This window comes from Phycodurus eques, chromosome 3, assembly GCF_024500275.1.
Source record: "Phycodurus eques isolate BA_2022a chromosome 3, UOR_Pequ_1.1, whole genome shotgun sequence".
NCBI classification, from domain to species: Eukaryota; Metazoa; Chordata; class Actinopteri; order Syngnathiformes; family Syngnathidae; genus Phycodurus; species Phycodurus eques.
Window position 1 is genome coordinate 16,755,296 of NC_084527.1, and position 24,101 is coordinate 16,779,396.

Sequence of the window (24,101 nt, forward strand, 5' to 3'; positions counted from 1 at the left end):
ACCACCTCAGTAAAAAAAAAAAACACAAAACTGATGCACATCAAAGTTTTGATTTTTACTATATATATATATATATATATATATATATATATATATATATATATGGAATCTTATCTCTGTCGCTCTATGAATAAAAAAAATAAAAACAACAGCAGACGAACCTTTTTCCATCAGTCTATTTGGACCTCTAAATGTCACTTTACATTTGTTATGAATAATGCACTCATTTTTGTGAGTCATAATAAAACATTGTTGCTCTGTGTAAAGTGAGTTTTATTACAAATGTTTTAACCATCTTGATATTGTAGATAAATTCTAGAAGTTGGCCATTTACTTGAATTGGATATAATCCTCCAAATAGTTGCAATAAAAGGAATGTACTCTTATTTAACTTGAACAGCCTCATAGCGACACAATAAACAGTAGTTGATGTGCAACTGCTTTTTTCTATTTCTATGACATCATACACAGGCAGATTTAAGTAGACACAATATGGTTTCTGGGTGAAGGGGGGCACGGTCACATGCAAGACATTGGCAATTTTGCTTAATGATGTTAACATTCCTGCATGTCTAATGGGGTGGATATTGTGACAGGAGCTGGCTGCTTGGTGCTCCTGCTGTGTGTTGTTCCGTGTACATGAGGTGTAAACTGTAGCACTACATAATGATGCATTAATTGTGGCCTGTGCCATTCGCCAGTGTTTGGGCTGCTTGCTGAGGATCCTGAAAGGCCCAGGATGTGATCGTTAATCTGATCAGATTATGCATGAGCACGTTGCGCTGTATTTTCAAGTCTGTTAGCATTAAATTCTACACGGAACTTGATATGTGGGACACGAAGAGCAGCAGTTATTGGCTCTTTAAATGCTGAGATAATATCTGTTTAAAACGTCTTCAGCCTCACTAATTCTGTGACTGGTGGAAGAATTTTACACGTTGTTCTAAACCAAAAATGCTTTATTCTTTACAATGAATATTACTTCACCCATTTTTCGGCACACAACTTCCACATTTCTCAATCGATTCGAATAATTCGAAATTGCAACGATTCCCACAATTCAGGCGACATTGGGCATTATTTAGCATATTCCAAAAAGTCGTAGTTTCCTGCAACTCCACATTTTTCTCTAAAAAAAACAAAATTTTCGAGTGAATAAGACATTCAACTACAAAGTTCCACTTCATTCCTATTTTCAGTTCAAAATGTCCAGCTCATAGAAAACACCTTGGGAACTATTTTCAACATTCAGAGAATTCCCACAATGCCCAAATTCGACATTTTTTACAATCAAAATCTCAATTCCTGACAATAAGATTCCCACATTAGGACATGTTCTGTATTAGTTCCTTATTCTTCCTCATGTCTTGACCGATTCAAACAATTCCAACTTCAAAATGCTCCTTCAGCTCATTCAGGACATCTTGGGAAATATTCCATTACCCAATTCCCCCAAATGTTCAAAATAAAACTGAATTTTTTTAATTTCTATTTGTATTTCTCATTATTACCTCCTTTCACATTCCTTCACTGATTCAAACCATTCCAACTTCAAGAGTATTCAGCCCATTCAAGCCATCTTGGAGACTATTTACATTCCCCAAATTTTCAAAATAAAATTCCCAAGTTAAGAGAAATTTTTAAATACCTCCAGCTGTCGCATTTCTTGACTGATTAAAATCCTTCCAATTTCAAAATGTTCATCTCATTATGTTGTTATTGTGTTGACAACTATTTCCATTACCAGAATTTCACAAAATTCAATTCCTAATTTAGAGATAGTTCACATTATTTCCTCCTACTCCCACATTTCTTGACAGAGTCAAACCATTCCAAGTCTCACATTTTACATTCTTCAATTTTTCAATTAATTTCACAACATTTTAGTTCAGCATCAGAATTTCAGCATTCACACGCACTTTCTACAGAAACTGGATTATCTAGTTGATCTAGTTTTCGTTTGGCTTAATTAAAAGTAAAGCGCAAGCCCCGCACACACAAAAATCTCCATCTTACATTTGCTTTTCGAACTTGCCTCTTAATAAAAAGGCACCAAGACGAAGGGGAGGGGAAGTGGATATGAAAATGGAGGGCATGCAGGAATCATAAAAGATGGAAACAAAGGGTTACAGACAGCATACACCGAGAGGGACAGGCAAAAGATGAAGCTCATTTTCCGTGGGCACCCAATGGCGTCTGCATTGCTGATCGCTGAAATGCCGTCCTCCCACCCTCCGAATGCGTCCCTCGGCTTAAAGAGGGGTGGGGTGGGGAAGGATGAACTCGGGATGGGTTTATGCTGTCTCTGTTTAGGTACACTTTTTTTTTTTTTTTTTTCTCCTCCCCCACCAAAATATATTTTCTGTCTGCATCAAATGTCAAGTTAATTTCCTGGGTGCTATGAGCGACGTGTCCTCCCCTTCGGTATGTGTAGCAGGGTGCTGAGTGTGTCATTGTGTGTGTGCATGGGGGACAGGGGCATGGCAAAGAGAGAGATGAGGGTTGCTGAGGGTTGCTTCAGTACAGTATCTATAAATTGGCTCCCTGTGAAGGGCTGGAACGTGCACATGCATTGATATATTCGTGTGTGTGTGTGTGTGTGTGTGTGTGTGTGTGTGTGTAGGTGTGTGTGTGTAAGTGTGTGTGCGTGCGTGTGTGTGGGTGTGTGTGTGTAAGAATATGATCCAATTATTAATAGATGCTTTTGTCAGTGTTCCTGTTCCCATCTGCCTGTCCTTATTGTGCATTCATATGTTCAGCTCCTTTTTAAGGTTCATCTGAATCAAATCCTAAAGCACACAAAAATGGTTAGTAATTCAATACCCTGGCAAAACAAAAAAAAAAGGAAAAAATGTCCAGTGTATTTCCCAACAATGCAGAGTAGGGAGATTCGCTGGAGCTTTCTCATTAACTGAGTTGCACTTCTTAGTCGTCAATGACAAAATCTAAAACTTATTACCAGCAGACATATACCATATTTCATCTCTTTGCTTGGCAATTAATGGGATGGATGGGTAAATGGTAATATTCACTTACTGCCCACAACATTAGGTACACTTGCACAATTGCATGACTTACAGAGCTGTATCAAGAACTACAAACAATTATTTGATTGACATTCAGTTTTGTAGCAATTAAAAAATGTGTGTGTGTGTGTGTGTATATATATATCCATCCATCCATCCATTTTCTGTACAGCTTTATCTTCACAAGGGTCGCGGGTGTGCTGGAGCCTATCCCAGCTAACTTCGGGCTAAAGGCGAGGTACACCCTGAACTGTTCGCCAGCCAATCACAAGGCACATATAAATGTGTGTGTGTGTGTGTTTGTGTGTATGTATATATATATATATATATATATATATATATATATATATATATATATATATATATATAAAAAAAAATTATTGTTGGAGTTTTCAGGGTGGCAAGGTGCCCGAGTGGTGAGCAGATCCGCCTCACAGTTCTGAGGGCCCGGTTCACCTGTGTGGAGTTTGCATGTTTTCCCCATGCCTGTGTGGGTTTTTTCTGGGTCCTCCGGTTTCCTCCCACATCCCAAAAACATACATGGTAGGTTAATTGAAGACTCTAAATTGCCCGTAGGTGTGAATGTGAACAATTAACATCAAGATGTATTAACATAGCATAACATTTACATATTTTTGTAAGGTTTTTATTTTTATTTTCTTAGCTTTTGCAACAGTACATTTCAACAATATTCAACTTCTTGATCCTCCCTATTAAAAAGAGTACTAATGCACTCCAGTTAACTTTATGTATTATTGATGTTGGAAAGTAATGATAAACTATGCTCAAAACCACATATTTTGTGCTTTTTAATTTAAGACGGCACTTACTGTACATCTGCATTTGATGTCATATGGAAGGGAGTATTGCATTGGTTCCTTTTTGCATGCAGCTGTAAATGTGTATAAAAGCAAACTATGTTGTAAAAAGCCTTATTGCAGAGGAGAGGAATATGCATTTGTCAGTCGTCTTTATGCTGATGTATGCTTCTGCCTCACACACAGTCACAACCCATAACCCAGAAAAATTACACCGGTCCCACCTAATTGCGCATATTCATGATGCTGCTTGCATAGATCTGCAAGCATATTTCCACTAGAAGTCACAACCTCTGAGGGATCCAGCTGAGTGAAAGAGCTGTCAATTCACTGATTCACTACGCCACAAGCATCCGTTTGATAACACTCCCTCTGTGCCTCCATCTTTTTTTTTTTTTTTTTTTTTTTTATACTACTTTTATATGATCTGAGGCCATCATGCGAGAGAGTTTCCTCTTATTTCTTGCAGTCAGTCATACCGCCACTGCCTGCAGCTTGTTCAAATCTAGTAGGGATTTTAAATAAAGAAATTAGCGTCGTCCTAGATCACCAAGGTCATTTTGGTGTTGACACGATTGTGTCCATTGAGTAAATCCAGTGATTTACTCAAAGGACAACCAGTTCAGGGTGTACCCCGCCTCCTGCCCGATGATAGCTGGGATAGGCTCCAGCACGCCCGCGACCCTAGTGAGGAGAAGTGGCTCAGAAAATGGTTGGATGGATAGTGGATGGATTCACAACGTTTTGGAAAAGAGCTCGTCAATCTGAGAATTCGTTTATCCAGATCATGTTTTGAAATCTTTCTCACGTATCGTAACCAAGCAGCCCGAAAACTAGTTAAATGAATACCTCTGTGACACTGGCATTTGAAACTGAGCATTATTATCTTTGTAAGGCAGGATTTTATTTTTACATACCATACTGTATACACTTTGTGTATTGAAACTTTTTAGATACTGCGGGCACCTGGTCAGTGAGCGTAAATCTGTTTTCTCTGTTCTGTTTTCTATATGTAACAATAGATCTTGGTGACTACATGTAAATAACTAGATAGGTATATATGCATAATACATAAAGGATGTGCTTTTAATTGCAGACAAGGGAAGTAGTGTTACTTAAAGTGATTGATGGAGATTTGTCCCTTTGGCTCATTGTAGCACTTGTGGAAAGGGCTTAATCAGTTTTGGCCCTGCTATAATGAAGGAGCGCTCTCGGGCTGTGCTGATGCTTGGGTAAACAGCCATTGTTTCAGTCCGGGGTTCCCAAACATGGCCAACAATGCTGCCATTGTCCCGCCAGATCTCATTAAGAGAAGCATCACAGAAGTGCTGAGGGGAGGTGGGTGAAAATTGGGCAAGAAGGGGTGTCAAAGTGTGTGTGTGTCTGTGCATGTGTGTGTGTGTGGCTGGCAGCAGCAAAGGGTGTAATAGGCGGTGTTGAACAAGGGAAGTCTGGAGGAAAACAGCAAGATGTGCTGCTCTGATCATTCACGTTTATTGTGTCTTCTTTTAACAGCTTCCAACCCCCATCCATATCCATCCTTCTATACCAAGACGCCCTTGTGTCCTTTGTTCCTTGTTGCTTCTGAATTTGGGATAGTGAGGGATGCTTTGCCAGTCATGCCACCTTCACATCACCTTCTTCCACCCAGTGCAGAAGAGAGGGGGAACGTGAGGAAGAAAAAGAGGCCAGGATGGGGGTGAGCCAGTCAGCGAGCAAGCGAGGGAGAGGGAAAATGGTGGGTGGGGAGGGGGGCAACAAACAAGACAAAAGGAAATGATTTCCCTGCTTCCTGGCCAAAGAATGCTCACAAAAGAATACATTATCCTCACATTAGTTGAAGCAATCAATTAGCAAAAAGAAGACTATTGCAACTCTGTTTTTTGGTGTGTTTATCAGTTCTGCCTCATTCACAGTCAAATTGAGTGACCCAATGAAGCACCTCGCTTCACCATCTTTCCCACACTTATTGCCAGCCGCCACAACAATTGCTCAATGATAAACTCCTCATTAATGTTAGTCAGAATCCATGAAGAATATCTATGAGTGAGTCGACGGTAACCGCAACAATATTAGGTGGCATGTTTGTCAATTTTGAGTGACACTGTCAGTGGGATATTAACAATTTCTTTGTTGGTGTGTGTGAAGGTAATGTGAATTTGTCCTCAGGTTGGTTCTTCCACACCTGTCTTCATAAAATATTTAGCTTTCTTACAAACAAAACACAAAAGTAATAAATCATCTGACGCTAAAATCCATATCTGACCCTGTGTCGGATTCAGCCATGTTATTATTGTACAGTATCTATACCGATACCTATACCCCGTAAGTTCTAATACCAGTTTGTGACTTTGTGTGTGCATTTGTGTTTGTGTTTCCAATTAACTGTTCGAATCACACCACCCACTATGCTAAACTAACCACAAACACATGTAGGTAATTTTGCACAAGAAGTAAAAGGCTGCTGGATTCGTGGACAACATGCAATGAAGAGCCACTTCAAAATAATGCAAGTTGAATAGAAGACATCACTATGTACATTTAAGGAAGCTGTGAAGAATTTTATGTTTGAGTGCATTGGTAGATGAGTTTTGTTGCTCTTCCAAGTGCCTCAGATGGGTGCTGGGTTGTATTTTGACCTTTCAAAAGAGGAGGATAAACTGCATTTTGCATAAAGTCTGTTTGCATTCCTGTAGTGTGAATTATATGCGTTTATGTTTTAAACCATGTAGCCACAAGTGGAAAAGAATAGAAATGTGTTCTGCACTTTGAAGGTTGAACATTTTTCAGTCAAGTGAGGTGCATTGATGGCAATTGGTTACACACAGTATTGCATGTCTTTGACAGAAAAGTGAAAACTGAAGGTTGGGAAAATATACATTATTCAGCCACAACATTAGGCACTTCAATCTAATAAGAGTGTAAATTTTTTTAATAATAATGCTTATTTTTGATTGACACTATCAGCAATCTATTAACATATTATTAACATTAACAATGATGTAAAACTACACTGCAGCTGATGTTTTAACATGTTTAATATATTTGTGTATATTTGTGATTCAGCAGGCTTACCTAATGAGGTGTCAAATAAGTCGAAATGTCCAATTTGTTTATGTTGAACAATGAAGGTGGATTAGTAAATAATAAGAAAATACTTTTTTAAAATTATTTTCTTTTTTTCTCATTTTACTGCACATCGTCTTTGGTGGCTTTTAACAAACTATGACATGTATTGTACAGCGTTAAGCTTGTGTTTGCTTGTGCTTGGACATCTTTTCCTGTCCTCCGCTGGGTCATCTCCTGTTTGCACACAGCTGGTGTTCAATGTTCTGTACAGGTAGTCATGCTGGTGGCATTTGTGTGTGAGCAAGACCACTGTAGCCTTTATCAGCCCATGAGTCTCTCTTCACCATTCCAGCCCCCCTAGCTCCCCTAAGGCCCCTTTTAAACCACCAAGTCCAATTTCACCAATTCCGCAGTGTGCAGGACTATATTTATGGCTATTGTCATTTGTGTTGAAGCGGTATCAGGCACATTCATGCCTGCAAAAGTGGGGTACAAGTCAGTGAATAGTTGTTAATCACATGATAAGAGTGTTACAGTCACATACACTCACTGGACACGTCAGTTCCATGGTTGTCCTCTGATTGTTTATATTTAGATGGGATGGGCATTTGGTGAGATTTATGTGATTGATCAATTCAGTCCTCTTTCGGTGCCAGGCAGCATATTGAGGTGGATAATGCTGCCAGGAGCAGTAGGCATATACACAGATGTAACTCAATGTCCCATAGCTGATATTATTTTGTTCTTAGCCAAGTTGTGCACTCCGTTTTGCCTCACTTTCTTCAAGATGCAATTAATCACGATTAATTTTCCAAACTCGACAAAATTACATTAATTACTGTTACACCCAATCTCATTCCTAATAAATAGTGATGTATTAACTGATATATGTCCATTTAATAAAAGTAAGTTATCAAAAGAGCAGTTATGAACAATTCCTATGCAAATACTTTGGGATAACTTTTTTGCATTTGTTCTTTAAATTAATCTGCAACGTTTATCTGTGCGACACGGTGGCTGACTGGTTAGCACATCTGTCTCAAAGTTCTGAGGACCTGGACTCTTCCTGGAGCCCATCCCAGCTGACTCTGGGCGAGAGGCGGGGTACATCCTGAACTGGTCGCCAGCCAATTGCAGGGCACATATAAACAAACAACCATTCACACTCACATTCACACCTACGGGCAATTTAGAGTCTTCAATCAATCTTACTGTGCATGTTTTTGGGATGTGGGAGGAAACCAGAGTACCCGGAGAAAACCCACGCAGGCAGTGGGAGAACATGCAAACTCCACACAGGGGAGGCCGGATTTGAACCCAGGTCCTCAGAACTGTGAGGCAAACTTGCTAACCAGTCGCCCACCGTGCCACGGCCATAAACATCAAAATATATCTCAGGCATACAAAATTGTGTTAGCCTTACAACCATCAACAGTTTCAACCAATTTGGACCCCGATTGTTTTGAGCAAACACACATATACACATGCAATATACTGACCAGCCCTGCAGCCCTGGGAAATAAGAACACTGCAGGTTCAAGGTCATTTCAAGTATTTGGCCGCCTGGGGCTCTGTATTGTCAAGGCACTCCATCCTATGCTCTCAAATGCACCCACAGGCTGTGGCAGGCACAACACATTGTAGGTAGGTGGGTATTGAATGCACCGCATCCCACTCTCACTCTTGTCTGCAACAGTATACAGTCTGTCAGGTGAGACTTGACACTAACATACACAAACAGCTGCAGGTGGTAACCTTCTATATAAACACTATCATTTCGTCGTTCGTTTGTGAGGTTGCTATTATGTCGCTTTTTAAAATATATAATTGTGCCAACTTCATTCTCTACAGATTGTCCTGCGCTGTTAACCTTTTTAATTGTGACAGGACTATTGTTGACATTGAATGAGTGCTTATTTTGCTCTGTACTTAGTGAAGAGTTAGACTGCATAGAAATAGTAGAGTGTGATTTTTGTGAGAACCACAGTAAAGGTGAAGCAGGGCAGGAAGGAGGGAGAGAGGCTAAAAAGGGAGTAGCAGCAGTAGGTGTGATTAGCTCCTTTGTTGGAGGTCTGTTGAGCTTCATTGGCCCCAGAGAATAGCTTCCTAATGAAGCCAGCCAAGCTTGGACCAAACTTTGTGCTGAACACAAACTAAGTTATGGTGGTCCGGCGGCGCGCTGGGGGCGAGACAACTGATATTCAACGCCTGGACATATGGTCTCCCCCATCAGGGCCACCCCAAGCCACTTTCTCATGTGTGGCTCATTTGTGAGTCTCTGCATCTGTGTGGGTGGAAATATTTATATTGTGGATTACTCCATCTTTTTCTGTTTCAACAACCCATCGGAACACAAAAACAGAAATCCAGAAGGGAAGCAGAGCGTATAGTGACAGAGAGTAGAGGTTATTGATGCTTACTGGATGCGACACAAGAGAGAGGGCTGCAGGCTTTGTCTCTCCGGATGACCCCAGTACAGAATCATTTCTGACATGTCCTAGAAGAGGTGAAGTCAGTGAGTAAATGACACTAACCTGGCTGTGGCAAAGATACAGTTTACATATATAATCACCAGGCTATAACATTGACAAGAACATTCATTCATTCATTTATTTTCCATACCGCTTATCCTCACTAGCGTCGCGGGCGTGCTGGAGCCTATCCCAGCTGACTCTCTACACCCTGGACTGGTCGCCAGCCAATCGCAGGGCGCATATAAACAACCAACCATTCGGACTCACATTCACAACTACGGGCAATTTAGAGTCTTCAATTAACCTACCATGCATGTTTTTGGAACGTGGGAGGAAACTGAAGTACCCAGCGAAAACCCACACAGGCACGGGGAGAACATGCAAACTCCACCCTGGCAAGGCCGGATTTGAACCGGGGTGCTAACCAGCCACTACTGTGCCGCCTGACAAGAACATCAAATATTAACTAAAGAGCAAATGTTTTTGTATGGTAGCAAGCCTGATTGTGGTTTGAGGCTAATTGTTTGGGTCAGGGTGGGAGCGTGGGGGACGGCCGGCTTCCATGTCTCACCAGCGAAACACTTGGTAACTGAGCCAGCAAGGGGGAGAATGGGCCCACTCCTGGGCCACACAGCAGGCTCAAGCAACACTTACTTATACTGGCCAAACTGTCAGCCAGAACAACTTCATTGTGGCCAAAATTGGAGTTGAAAGCAAGGCAGAGACTTGGGAGGAGAGGGGGTACTCGGGTGGGGTGGGGTGGGGTGCTGTTAGTGAGGAAGAGTGAGGGAAGGATGCGGAGACAGAAGACCGAAGAGAGAGGGGGTGTGTGGGAAACTGTGGGACTGGAAAAGGGGGAGTCCTGGTGAAGTTGAAGAGTTCTTTTCAGTGAGAAGATTTCCCAGGATTTCTATTCAGAAGAAAAATAAGTCACTTTAATGCAGGTTTTCCCAAACATTCTCAGCTCCAAACTTACATTAACACTGTGTTTTGCCTAATACTGATATACACAATTAATGAGAACGAGCACAACCGACATTTACTTGTAGCAACAAACAGTTTTAGCATTTTTGAATATCAATAAAATAGCTGAAACCATTTTACTCAATACCCAGTACATCAATTGGCCTCCAAACGTATAAAGGTTTGGTTCCCAACCATAAGTTTGAGTAAGGGGAGTTCAGTTCTGGCACTCATGGAACAATCTACAGTGCTACAACATAAGCAACAGCCACCACAATGACTACATGAGCAGCAACCGCCAGAGTGACTTAAGTCGATCTCTAAGAGTCGTAGGCCAGCCCAAGATTTATTCTGGTTTAGCAATGTTATTTTAATCATACATAACTAGGAGGGCCACTAAGTATAGCATAGACCACCACCAACGCAGAACTATTAATAAAAAGTACAATAATTCAGAGAGCTTTGTATTTGGCTTTGTTTGTTTGTTACCTAGGAGACTACTTCCTGGTTAAATGAGAATGCAGAAACAGACAAGGTGCCAATACGATTCTGTGTGTGTGTCGGGGGGGAGTTTTTTAAATTATATAATTTTTTTTTAACGTTATAGTGACCCATTAATACATAAACATTCATATATCTTCACCCTAATACAGATCCCCACCAATATATACTGTAATTTCTTATCTCCTTCACCATCTCTCTATATTCAATGTCCTCTTTGTGGACATTGTTTTTGTTTTTGTGTGTAATCCCACTAACTGTGTCATCTTATTTAAGTTTGAAAACTCTAAATGACTGATGTGAAATGGGGTACAGTAATTATTAAAAGAAAGCAATGGTGGCCTAAGACTTTTGCACAGTCCTATATCTTCCAGTAAGTTGAGTCCAATTTAAAAGTTTGAACATATTCCAGGTCAGGTATGTTCCCAAGCTATAAAAGTCAAATGTCAAGAGTAAAGAAAAAAAAAAGAGTACCTTTAAGGGTGAAACATCATTATAGCAATACAAGTAAAATAAAGTTTCACAGTTTTATCAACGATAGGCTGACACTAAACCAATCCGTGTAAATCCAAAAGTGCTTCACGTCACCATTGTCTTCTTCGTCTCGTCTCTTTGCCAAATTCAAATTCATCTTTTCACTCCTTGACTACAGTACGGCAGAAGATTGAAGAAGTTTACTTTGTTACACTGAGTTTAGGGAGATAGGAAATTCTGCATCTCAGCATACGAATGTGGGCGAAGGTGTGCGTGCGTGCGTGTGTTCGTGCATGCGTGTGTTTGTGTGCAGTCTTTTCCTGCCAGCTGCTAGTATGTGAATGTGGATGAAATGCAGAAGTCTGAGCTCACGCACGCACACGCACGCGCACACACACACACACACACACGCACACACTTAAGCATGCATACACATACACACACACACGTTTGATCCAGAGAAAGCCCTGCAGCTCTCAGAGACCTAACAAAAGGCCTCCTCTATCCATTGTATGAGCTGTGTGTTTCCCAGGAGAAACCAGCCACAGCCAGAGAAGAGCCCGAGATCGCTTTCCCCTAACATAGCTGTTTTCTATGTCTTTCTATGGTCCAGCACAACACTCTCAAAAGAACTGGTCTTGGTATTTTGACAAACAGGATGCTGAGTTTGAGAGAGAGAGAGAGAGAGAGAGAGAGAGAGACAGACAGAGACAGAGAGACAGAGAGAGATGGTGAGAGGAAGAAATAGTCAAGGTGAGCTTGACAGATGTGCCAGACAGACAATCAAGCGTTCCCCTTGCACTCACGTGAAAAGGAATATTTAGGGTGTTCTCTGTCATTTCATTTGCTCCTTTTCTTTGTACTATAGTCAGCTCTTGTCGAATTTGTTCATGGATTTACATCCACCCATGGGTGGGGAGGGAGATTTCCTCCTCGTGTTGACAAGCTAACCTAGCAACTGCATATCATTTCTATGCTGGACTACTGAACCAGACCAGAGCACATTGCCAGTCACCGCTTCATTTGCAAAGTCTTTGCAAGTTAGCAGAAAGCATCTGTCTACAGTGTCCCACCAGCTCAAGCAGTTTCTGCTCTGTTTAGGTGTGTGTGCGTGTAGACGACGCACACCTAAACAGAGCAGAAACTGCTCGTCGTGTAGACGACGCACACACACACACACGCACACACACACACACACACGCACACACACACACACACACGCACACACACGCACACTCACTCACACACACACACACACACACACAGGGATCTCGTTTGATGTGCGTCCCGCGTCCTAGATGCACAAAAATGATGAGGGATGCAAAAAGCTTTGTGAATGTGCGTCCTCTGACGCACAACATTGCCTACCTATGTATGTATGCAAGGTTAGAATTAAGCGGTCTCACATCACAGTTTCCAGGTCAAAATTAGCATTTTGCGCATAAAAAATGTAACTGGAAATCAGGTTTTCTGCGGTGACGGTCGCGAAGACGGAATGGCAGTGATGGAAGACGGCAGTGTCGTATATGACACACCGCGCTTATGTCACCGATGCGTGGACGCGGAAGTGGAGCGTTCGACTGAGAAGTGCCAAGACAGCGGTTGCAAAATGTGACGCCGAATTGAGAAGAGAGAGAAAAGGCAAATGGCCAAAGTGTGGTAGCATTTCATAGTGAAATGCAAGGCGAGCACCCATTCGTTGTAACACAGACCTTTCTCTCCGCCAAGTATTACACCGCGTCGCGGGACCCCAGAGACAAAGGTGTAGCGCAAATCAGTGAGCTTTACCTTTGTCTACTTTACTAACATAACATTAGCGCTTTAATTATGAGTACCGTCAAATGTGTTGCTTTTTTTTCCTTTTTTCTACCATGACAAGGACAGTATAATGCAACCATAATGGTAAATACAGTGTGCTTTTTGCTCAGTGTAGTTACTCTGTGACATATGGCCAATCTGATGATCCGTAAGTGGCAAAACCTTGAGTAAAGTTGGTAAAAAATGTCGCAAATGTGGCCAGAGAGGAATAAGAGTAAAATGGATCATCATCATGTAAACACACTGAGGAGGGTTTTGGTGAAGGGAGATGAAGGAAATATATTTCTCTCTCGAGGTTTCTTCATTTTAGTTTGAACAAATAGAATAATTCCAAAACTTGTAGTAGAACAAAGAATATTTGTCTTATTCCTAGTCAGCTTGTCTAAGCTCATAAATGCACAGCCAAAAACTTAATGTATTAATAGGTCACAAAATGTCGAAATGCTATCTGTTTTACGTGCAGATGCACAAAGGCTGTTAAGTGGAAAGTTCGCACTAGGAGCTCTGATTAAAAGTGCTTATAATATGTGAAATGCCATTACCAATACAAAAAAAAAAGCTTTTGAACAAACATAACCTCTGAAACGGTTCAGTTAAGATTTGTTAAATTAAACTATGGAAAATTGTTTGAGACTTCACTCTTTTGGCAAGATGCCAAACAGAAAAGTGGAAACTCAAACTTTTTTTTTTTATGTTCAGCACTTAATTTGAACAGGTATAACTTTCTCTTTTTATTAACTCTCTCTTATTGTGAAATGCAGCCCTGCCTTTATTTAGTAAATGAGAGAACATTACACAGTTGTGCTCATATGTTTGATTACCAGGGCAGCATTTGTAATATCTGTACATGTCTTAATTATGCTCTAATGTCATTATAACAGTGGCATAAAAAAACATTCACAATACTATCGTTTATCTGGAAATTTCTTGTGAAAATATATTGTTCTAAAAAAATTTGCTATCGTGGGAGGCCTAAACACATAATATATTGCTAGAGAGCAAGCGCAATGGATAACGCAAAACTATTGTACAAACAGCATAAAAGATTAAATATTAAAGAGGAACAACTGCAATAAAAAAATCTGCAATATAGCAGAACCATAAAGGAAGAACCACGATGTAGCGGAGGATTACTTTATCCGTATTCCATGATGATAAATTGCAGTGACTCATTGCTCCAGGGGGCTAGGACTCATTGTTTCGATGATACAGTATGTGCATCATGGGACTCACATAGTCTCAAGTGCAAAATCTCTCTCTTTCTCTGTCTTACTCTCTCTGTTTTACTCTGTGTGTGTGTGTGTGTGTGTGTGTGTGTGTCTGTGTGTGTGTGTGTGTGTGTGTGTGTGTGTGTGTGTGTGTGTGTGTGTGTGTGTGTATATATATATGGCGGCCCGGTGAGCGACTGGTTAGAGCGTCTGCCTCACAGTTCTGAGGACCGGGGTTCAATCACCGGTCCCACCTGTGTGGAGTTTGCATGTTCTCCCCGTGTCTGTGTGAGTTTTCTCCGGGCACTCCGGTTTCCTCCCACATCCCAAAAACATGCATGGTAGGTTAATTGACAACTCTAAATTGCCCATAGGTGTGAATGTGAGTACAAATGGTTGCTTGTTTGTATGTGCCCTACGTTTGGCTGGCAACTATTTCAGGGTGTACCCCGCCTCCTGCCCGATGAGGATAGGCTCTGGCACACCCGCGACCCTAGTGAGGAGAAGCGGCTCAGAAAATGGATATATATATACACACACACACACACACACACACAGTTCTGACCAGGAAAAGTAATCTGAGCAAATCTGTTGATGTATAGTATATTGCTGCATTTGTGAGATAGGAAGAAAAACTGTACCACAGTTATACATTACTTTTTATAATGAGTGATTTTTGTTGGCCGCGCGATTTCTAACATTTCCAATGGAAGAGAAATTGGATTTGAAGAATGCTCATGAGACAGCTACAAAAACTATTGTATTTATAAGGGATATGTAGCCTACCTAAGCAGTTGGTGGGCCAGAAAACTGCCACCAACAGAGAAAAATGGCTTAGATGGAATGTAATGTGTGAATAGTTAGCTGTATGATGTAAAGCACTTACGTAGTTACCTGAGATAAAGAGATTGATATGTAAATGAATTGATATGTAAAGCTGTCTGCCAAATTAGTCATGGAGTCAACCTGCCAACTTTAACATCCCCTGCCATGAGAATGCATTTTTTTCCCTACTGTTTTATGCATAACACAGTTCAAAATGAGTCTGTGACATGGTTTAACTTTGACATCTATGCGGTTTGTCGATTCAATGTAAATTTAATAAACGGCATAAGGCTTGCAAAATGGGTGGATTTGAAATCGCTGACATTGTGACATAGTTTTTTCAATTAATATTCCAGTACCTCCCCACTTCTTATTTGGTACCCACCCATTCTACTCAGCTGAACGGCAACACGGCATTTCCAGGTTTTAAGTGAGCGAGTCTAAGCCACTGCCGAGCCATAAAATACAGTCTAAAAGTATACATATGTTTTACAACAATACTTAACCATAGTAATAATTTATAGTGGTGGATGAAATAGCGAAGCTTGCGTTCATTATTACCAGCTATGATCATTTCGGCAGGTTCAGTTCCAGTCAAGGGGAGCGGATGATGAGCTCAAAATATACCCCTCTCTTTTTATTTTAATCTGTGTGCCCTTTCATCTTGGCAAATTGTGCTTCACAATGATGGTAACGGGGACGGTTGTGGGGCGGAGGGGGAAAAAATAAATAGACATCGAAGGATGCAACGTCACTATGAATGCGTGGCTGCCCCAAGCAGATGTTGTGATATGGACCAATTAGAGCCAAGCTGTTTTCCATATTTAAATTGAGGAAGATGAACAATCCAATCAGAGCAAAACTCATTTACGTCGGATAATCATGAGAAATCCGACCATCTCAAATGCCAGGTGGAAAAGACTAACTTGAATAGCTTGAAAAAGGAGATTTTAGGCATCCATCCCATCCATTTTCTGAGCCGCTTCTCCTCACTAGGGTCGCGGGAGTGCTGGAACCTATCCCAGCTATACCGACTGGTTAGAGCGTCACGGTTCTGTGGTCCGGGGTTCAATTCCCAGCCCTGCCTGTGTGGAGTTTGCATGTTCTCCCCGTGCCTGCGTGGGTTTTCTCCGGGCACTCCGGTTTCCTCCCACATCCCAAAAACATGCATGGTAGGTTAATTGAAGACTCTAAATGGCCCGTAGTTGTGAATGTGAGTGTGAGTGGTTGTTTGTTTGTATGTGCCCTGCGATTGGCTGGCGACCGGTTCAAGGTATACCCCGCTTCCCGCCCGGAGATGGCTGGGATAGGCTCCAGCAGCCCGCGACCCGATTGAGGATAAGCGGTAAAGAAAATGGATGGATGGATGGATATATTTCACAGCACTGTATAATTGCATTCCTCTGACCTCCATGCAGGCAGCAAGCGTTCAATTCCCACTCAGGGGCGGTGAAGGGTTGTGTGTCTCAGCATGTATCCTGTGATTGACTAGCGACCAATCCAGGGTGTAGTTGGCCAATTTTGGAGATCCGGTAAATAATAGGACGGGGAGACAAGAACCAGTCGTCACTTTACTCTCCACATAAAAACTGAATGTTTTCACATCAAACAACCAACCACTCCCTTTGACTCTTCGCCCAAAGTCAGCTGTGATCAGGCTGGATGGATATACAATATGTTATTAGACTTTTTCCTCGAGAATGTTGAAGTTCTGGAACAGAACAGAAAAAAAGATTACTCTGATGCCATCATCTATGGTTTGGCCCCAGGGAACCGTGTTAACCAGCGTCATGATCCTCAATTAATTTTGACCATTGGCATCTCAGCTGGGCAGCCGCACCTCTTGGCATTTCCACACAAATCTGTATTGCAAGTAAAGTCAGAGTTAAAGTTAAGTTTGTTAAGGCTAGGAGGTTCACCTTGAACTCGTTCAAGCCATAAAAGCCAGCAGCTGAAGACAAACATGGTAGGCAGATACCATCTAATCTCCCCAACACCATTATCGTCTAAAATATCACCCTACGCCCCTTCTTACCCACACTCACACACCCTCCATATCAGACTTTTTCCCTCCCGCTGCACACCTTTTGAGGTAAGGCTTGTGTGTAGAGGATGAGAGTGAATGTAAGCCATTGTTGTGGTGTAACTGAACTCTACAGCCGGTTGTTTGATCCTGTTTTGGCCCTGAAATGCTTCCCCCCCCCCCCCCTTTTTTTTTAAAACCATCACATCAGCTAAGAGGGGCAGACAGCCATCTCTATTTGTAGAGACTTTGGTCCATTTTCTCCTTTTTTTTCTCACTTTCCGTCTTCAGTTATTTAATTCCCTTTCACTTAGAATATTTAATTTCTTACAAGAGGAGCTTAAACTCAGTCGTATACTTAACGTAGACACTAATGTGTGATTTTGGGCTCATGCTGTCGCTTTAATTTTCTTGCAGTTTCTTGCCTCCCCCGCTTTGTTAAAAAATCAAAATGCCACTGGAGAGTTATTAGCTTTCAGCATTTCTAAGATTTCTAGCTTTTGTTGTCCAAGGTCATTAGTTAATACAAAATACACTCTCGCATTATAAGGTACAACTGCGCAATTAAATTACATTCAACATATTATTCGACCTGTATATTTATAGTGATACCGCATCATACTGAGTGGTGTTTCTATTCTTTTTGTCACCTTATTAGCTACATAAGAGGGGCAAAACATTAGAAAGACCTCGATGAAGGGCACACTGGAAAACAAAACTAATTGTTGACCGAATTAATTCTATTTTAATTTATATTAACATTAGCCTAGAGATCCTGCAAAAGTTGCAGCATCAGCACCATCAAAGAAAATTTTACAGGCTTTTGCATTTCGCACAGACACCAAGGAAGTGTAATGTTGCCACAGTTGCGTACATGTTCAAAGGCATCCTGCGATCATATCATGTAATTTCAGCATTTGGTTGGGGTTGACTGGGCTAGACGTCGACTTTACCATCAGCAACGACGGTTATAGCTTGAAGTCGACTAATAGTCAATCACGTTTTGAATGCCTCGCTGAAATCAACAGGCGATGGGTTCGTCCAGCAAACAAGCAGCTGTGCCTCAAGCGTGTCAAAAGTCATTCATTCATTCATCTTCCGTTCTGCTTATCCTCACTAGGGTTGCGGGCTGGCTGGAGCCTATCCCAGCTATCTCCGGGCGAGAGGCGGGGTACACCCTGAACTGGTCGCCAGCCAATCCAAGGGCACATATAAACAAACAATCATTCGCACTCACATTCACACCTACGGGCAATTTAGAGTCTTCAGTTAACCTTCCCTGCATGTTTTTGGAATATGGGAGGAAACCGGAGTACCCGGAGAAAACCCACGCAGGCACGGGGAGAACATGCAAACTCCACACAGGCGGGGCTGGGATTTGAACCTCAGTCCTCAGAACTGTGAGGCAGATGTGCTCACCAGTCGGTCACCGTGGCACAGCGTGTCAAAATATTTTGCTAAAAAATTTGATCGAGTAGGACAGTCACTTGCATATTATGCGAGTTTATCCTCAAACATTATAAATGCCTGGTCATCTGGAAAGACATCTGGTAACGCTAACTGACGAACAGACCTAAATCCTCACATCAGCCGTGAAGTAACAAATTCAAAAAGCCATTCAATCCTTAGTGTCAAGTACGACGACACATGAAGTACCGTATTTTTTGGACTATGAAGCACACTTAAAATCCTTAACTTTCCTCTCTCCACTGCGCCTTACAATCCGGTGCGCCTTACGTATTAATTCGGGTTGTGCTTACTGACCTTGAACCGATCCTCAAAAATCTGTCAAAATGTTTTAGTACGACTTTGGTAAGCTACGAAGCCGCACTGCTTGATGGATTGTAGTCAGGAGCCTCGCGGAGTAATACGTACTGTGCTTCAACATAATATTATGGTGTGTGCATAAGGACCCCAAAATGGTACCTGTAAAGAGACATGCTTACAAAGTGGATTTCAAACTGGTCATTTTCAAAAGGAGGACTTAGCCAAAAGAAAAGTTTCCGACCAGCGTCATCATCAAGGCTAACCCGAAGTGCTGGATGGACGAGGAGAAGATGAGTGAGTGGCTGAAAGAAGTTTACGTTAAGAGACCGGATGTCTTTTTCCATAAATCTCCGTCCCTATTGAGCTGTGACTCCATGCGCACCCATCTCACTGATGCTGTCAAAATTCAAATGAATTGAGCAGATAGAAACATTCTGCCATATTGTTTGCATTTTTGGGGATGTGACTTGGGACTTCTATGACCCTTTTGGCATCATGGTCTTATTTTATGGCTTATTTAGTCGTCAGTGTGCACGATGTGCATGCAAATATGCACATCGCATTGTGGCATGTTGCTTTGTATGTCACCTTTCTTCCCAAAGAGGTAAAGATGAAGAGTAGGAGTTGGGGAGGGGGGTGATCTAAAAACTGTTTTGGAGGGACATTTTTGAGCACACACGCACACATCTGTGCCTCCGAGTCATTTCCGAGGTGAGAAACTGTACTGTCATTTTTATAAGAATAATTTACCCTTGAAGTGAGCCTTCCAATCAAAGGGGATTATTTTTTCCCCCAGTATATATGCAATGCAGCCAGTGAGCGCTGCCATACTGGTGAATATGAAAGAGTGGGTAAAGAGGGGACACATCATAAAAGCTTAACCCTTTCATTCCTCCATCTCAGAGTAAAGGCATTGATGTCCACATACAACTCCGCATACACTTCAAGTGGCTCTTGCGAGAAACTCAAAGTTACGGCCCAGTAGAGCAAATTGTGGTGCTCTACTTTTGTAATCTTGGAATGATGTACTGTGTTTATTTATATGTGTATGCACACATCCTTTAGTGAAACTGAATTCAGGCTAAAATGTGTGCGTGCGTGCGTATGTGTGTGTGTGCACCCAGAGTGAAGGTTTGCCCACATTAAACCATTAAAGCAAGTGCGATGTTGAATTATTGATAATGACTAATGAAAAGGATCAGTTCAGGATGAACTATGAGCTTAACCAAAGCCCCATGGCTAACACACCCCCTCCTCGAAGGCACATACACTCACACGTACACACAGTTTAGTTGCTATCTTGGCTTATTTTAGAAAAGAATCTCACTTGTCCTGATACTTTTCTCACTCTGTCCCATGTTCCATTGTCCCATTCTCCGCACAACAACATCCCCCAAAAATTTTAAATTCAAATTCAATTCCAAACTGAGCAAGTCAACCAGCAGAGCAGAGAACAGTTGTGATCCTAAGCTGCATTTCAGGCAGAATAAGGATTCAGTAATGGGGGGAAGGGGTAGAGAATGAGTGGGAATAGAGGCTTGGGGGGCAGGAGAATCGGCGCCAGCCCCTCTGAGCCGCTCAGCAGCATCCCCCCGCTCATAGAATGGCGGATGTGTCTGGGGGTATCCATGACAACACTGTTGTATGCCAGGGACATACCACAGTAACGCGTTCAAGTAAAGTTGGTGCCTGCGTGTGTTTGCTCTTTTATATGTTTATGTGTGTGTGTGCAGATGCATCAAGACCGACAACTCACTCACGTTAATATTCACTCCGTCTGACTGAGAACTGCTGCAGCCTAAATCAGTTTGCTGAAAGGGCCCAAAATAGGCTATAGTTCATCCTTTGACTCAATCGCTTAACATATGCTCACTTTATGCAACAAAAATGACTACCTTATCATAAGGTGCATTTGAGACATCACCATTTCACCCAAAGAGTTGAGATTTTTCATTCCAAGTATGCTGTTAGAAATGCACATCGGTATGTGCATTTTTTTTTAAATAAATTACTGTGGCGCACAGTAGCTGACTGGTTAGCACATCTGCCTCACAGTTCTGAGGACCTGCGTGCCTGGGTTTCCTCCCAAATCCCAAAAACATGCGTGGTAGGTTAATTGAAGACTCTAAATTACCCGTAGGTGTGAATGTGAGTGAGAATGGTTGTTTGGTTATACGTATGTGCCCTGCGATTGACTGGCAACCAGGTCAGGGTGTACCCCACCTCTCGCCTGAAGAGAGCTGGGATAAGCTCCAGCGCGCTCGCGAACCTAGTGAGGATAAGCGGTACGGAAAATGGATGCATGGATAAATTACTGCAATCGCACAATGTTCATTCAAACAGAAACATTTTGTGCTAATGTTAGCATTTAATGAACACATGGTGGACCTTCACTCAGCTACATGATTCAGTTAGCAAGCTGACTGAGTACTGTTTGACAAATATATTTCAAATTTCTGAGAGGTTTTTATATCAATACATGTTTCACTGAGATCGACAACATCCAACTACACACATAATATGATATTGACCCAACATCAGAATACCCCCATTGTGGCCATTCAGCATGGTAGTAAATGCACCTTGTACTGAAAGAGAAACAGAACGTTGTACCCTCACACTCACTGAGGTCATGATAGACAAGTCAAGAATTACTATGACAATAAGATACACACTGTCACAAACAGTCACATATTATGTTCTAATAAACCCATCGGGGACAGCCCAGATTCTCCACATAACAGTCCTCTGATGAGTTCCTATGTGAGACAGAAAGAGAGAAGGGACACTGCTTTTAGTGTCATAGTTTATATAGTATTTTTTTCTATCCTTAAATGCACCCTCTAGCCACCCCCCCCCCTCCCTCTCTCTCTCTCTCACACACACGTACACACACACGCACACACACACATGCAGATCCTATGGGAGTATATTTTTAACCCTGACAACCCTGTGCATTTTCTGAGAGGTTAAAGGGCCGGATGGTGAATCAAGTAAATAATTCACAATAGCTGAAACTCTTTCGATGTAATCTCAGCATGAATGGGGGAAGGAAACCAAAGAGACTTACTTACCGTACATTTTAACACACTTTTATCCACAATTTTACCCAACTTGGAGTTTTGACTCCACTCGCAGAGAAACAATCATGTTATTTTCTGTTGGAAAGTGTACAGTAGTGATTAACCAGTCTACGTATGTGCGTTATATATGTGTATGTGTGCTGCAAACCTGATGTCTTTCCTGCATTGTTTAGGTATGATGACGACCTCCCGGAGGTTGACCCGGAAACAATCGCTGCAATGACGCCAGTCTTCAGGCTGACACGTCAAGGATATTCAGCAGATTGCAAAGGTGACTTTCTCCTTTCGCGCATTACTGTTTCTGCCCTCTTTTTTATGTAGGCCATATTTCACAAATTCCCCCGCTATGGCTCACCAGCCTCTGCAACCCTTTTACCAGAGAATTCACCATGAAAGTCCGTAAGACATTTTGAGTGACATTGCATGTGTCAAACTGCTGATTGAAGGAGACGCGTAGAGAAATGCTGTGCTAATGAAATCATCTGACCCACATCCTTTAGTGCTATCCATTTCTCCAAAGACACAGAAAGGGCATTTATACAGGTAAACCATGACTGGTCCCTGAAGTGAAAGAAGGAAAAGGAGCATCCATTATTTACTGTAGGGGGCTACTAGACACTTAGCACATAATGCACTGCTTCAAGCATACAAAACATTGAGCCTCCTCTGTGCGGACAAGACCATTGTTATGTTTCATTTTTTTTAACATGTATGTTTCCATCCATACTGATAGATGAAAAATAATGTCTCCCTGAGGTTGAGAGGAACTGACAAAGGTAGAAAGTGAATAGCGTTGCGAAGAAATGTGTCATCTTCCTTTATCGCAGTTATATTTTGAATAGGCTGGCAATTCATGTGAATCCTTCTTTCTGTAGGTGTACTTTTATTTACGGCTATGCACCTTTTTTTTCATGGTTGAAAAAAATGGGAGCATACTTTCCATAAATGCTTCTACCTTGACTAAAGCTTCAAAACTAACTAAAGAAAAACAAGCTCAGTGTTGCTGATCCTCACCCACCATGCTTCACCGTGGCTTTGGTGCTCTTCTGATGATGCTTAATGTTGTTTTTGTGCTAAGCTATCTTTTATAATCACCTTTAGTCAATGTGGAGGGACTCGTACACAGTTCCAAATGCTAGTCACCACTCAGCAAAATCATGACCCCAAACATACATCCAAGGCAACAAAAGAATATCTTACCAGAAGAAGAAAATTAAAGTTTTTGAATGGCCCGGGCAGGACACTGACCTAAATCCAATTGAAAATCTATCTGCATTTTAATCTGTACTTGCGACAAAATGCAATGAATACTTGTTCAAAAATGCCACAGGTTGTGTAGTTTCTGGGAACTAACAATCCACCCCACAAAATGTCATCTCATCTCTTATCATATATCATGTATTCAAAAAACAAATTAAAAAAGAAAAACTGCTTTATGGTTGATTGATGTCATTTAAGCCGCAAAGGTTGAATCAAGGTAACTGGAGTTCTTGTTTGTTCTTGTTTGTTGAAGATGTTTCAACTTTAATCCAAAAGGCTTCTTCAGTTCTACATTTTTTTTTAGGTGTGGACTCTTCCTATTTAGGCCTTGGTGGGTTTGTTCCCCTGTGAACGACTGGTATGGTGGTATGCATACCAATCGGTTGCTTACTCTGTGACTTGGTATAGGCAGACCACGCTGAGGAAGTAAAACAGCACCCTATTGTTGACCACTCCCAGGGGACACACCCACCAAGGTATAAATAGGGAGACTCCACACCTAAAAATGGGGAACTGAAGAAGCATTTTGGATTAAAGCTGAAATGTCAACAAACAAGTCTAATTACCTCAATTCAATGTTTGCAGATTACCACGATCTGGATCTATCTACACAGATAATGTTCATGATGGTATTACATGATGGTACACTGGACAGATATCAGATTTTGAAATGTATGCAGCATTGAAGTGACGTGTCTGCAGAGAGTGATGCCGAGACAGGCTGGCAGAAAGCCGGGCGGACAGACAGGCCGACAGACAGACAGACTGGCCAGGCAGGCCCGGCAGGCAGGC

At 41.7% G+C, this 24,101-nt stretch overlaps 1 long non-coding RNA gene across 1 annotated transcript in view; it reads left to right on the top strand.

The window, feature by feature from the left end:
* LOC133400064 (uncharacterized) overlaps positions 1-24,101 on the top strand; it is a 41,701-nt gene that overhangs the window by 13,705 nt on the left and 3,895 nt on the right. Inside the window, exon 3 of the long non-coding RNA XR_009768287.1 lies at positions 22,223-22,320. This is a non-coding gene — a long non-coding RNA (uncharacterized LOC133400064). The remainder of the gene's footprint in view (positions 1-22,222; positions 22,321-24,101) is intronic.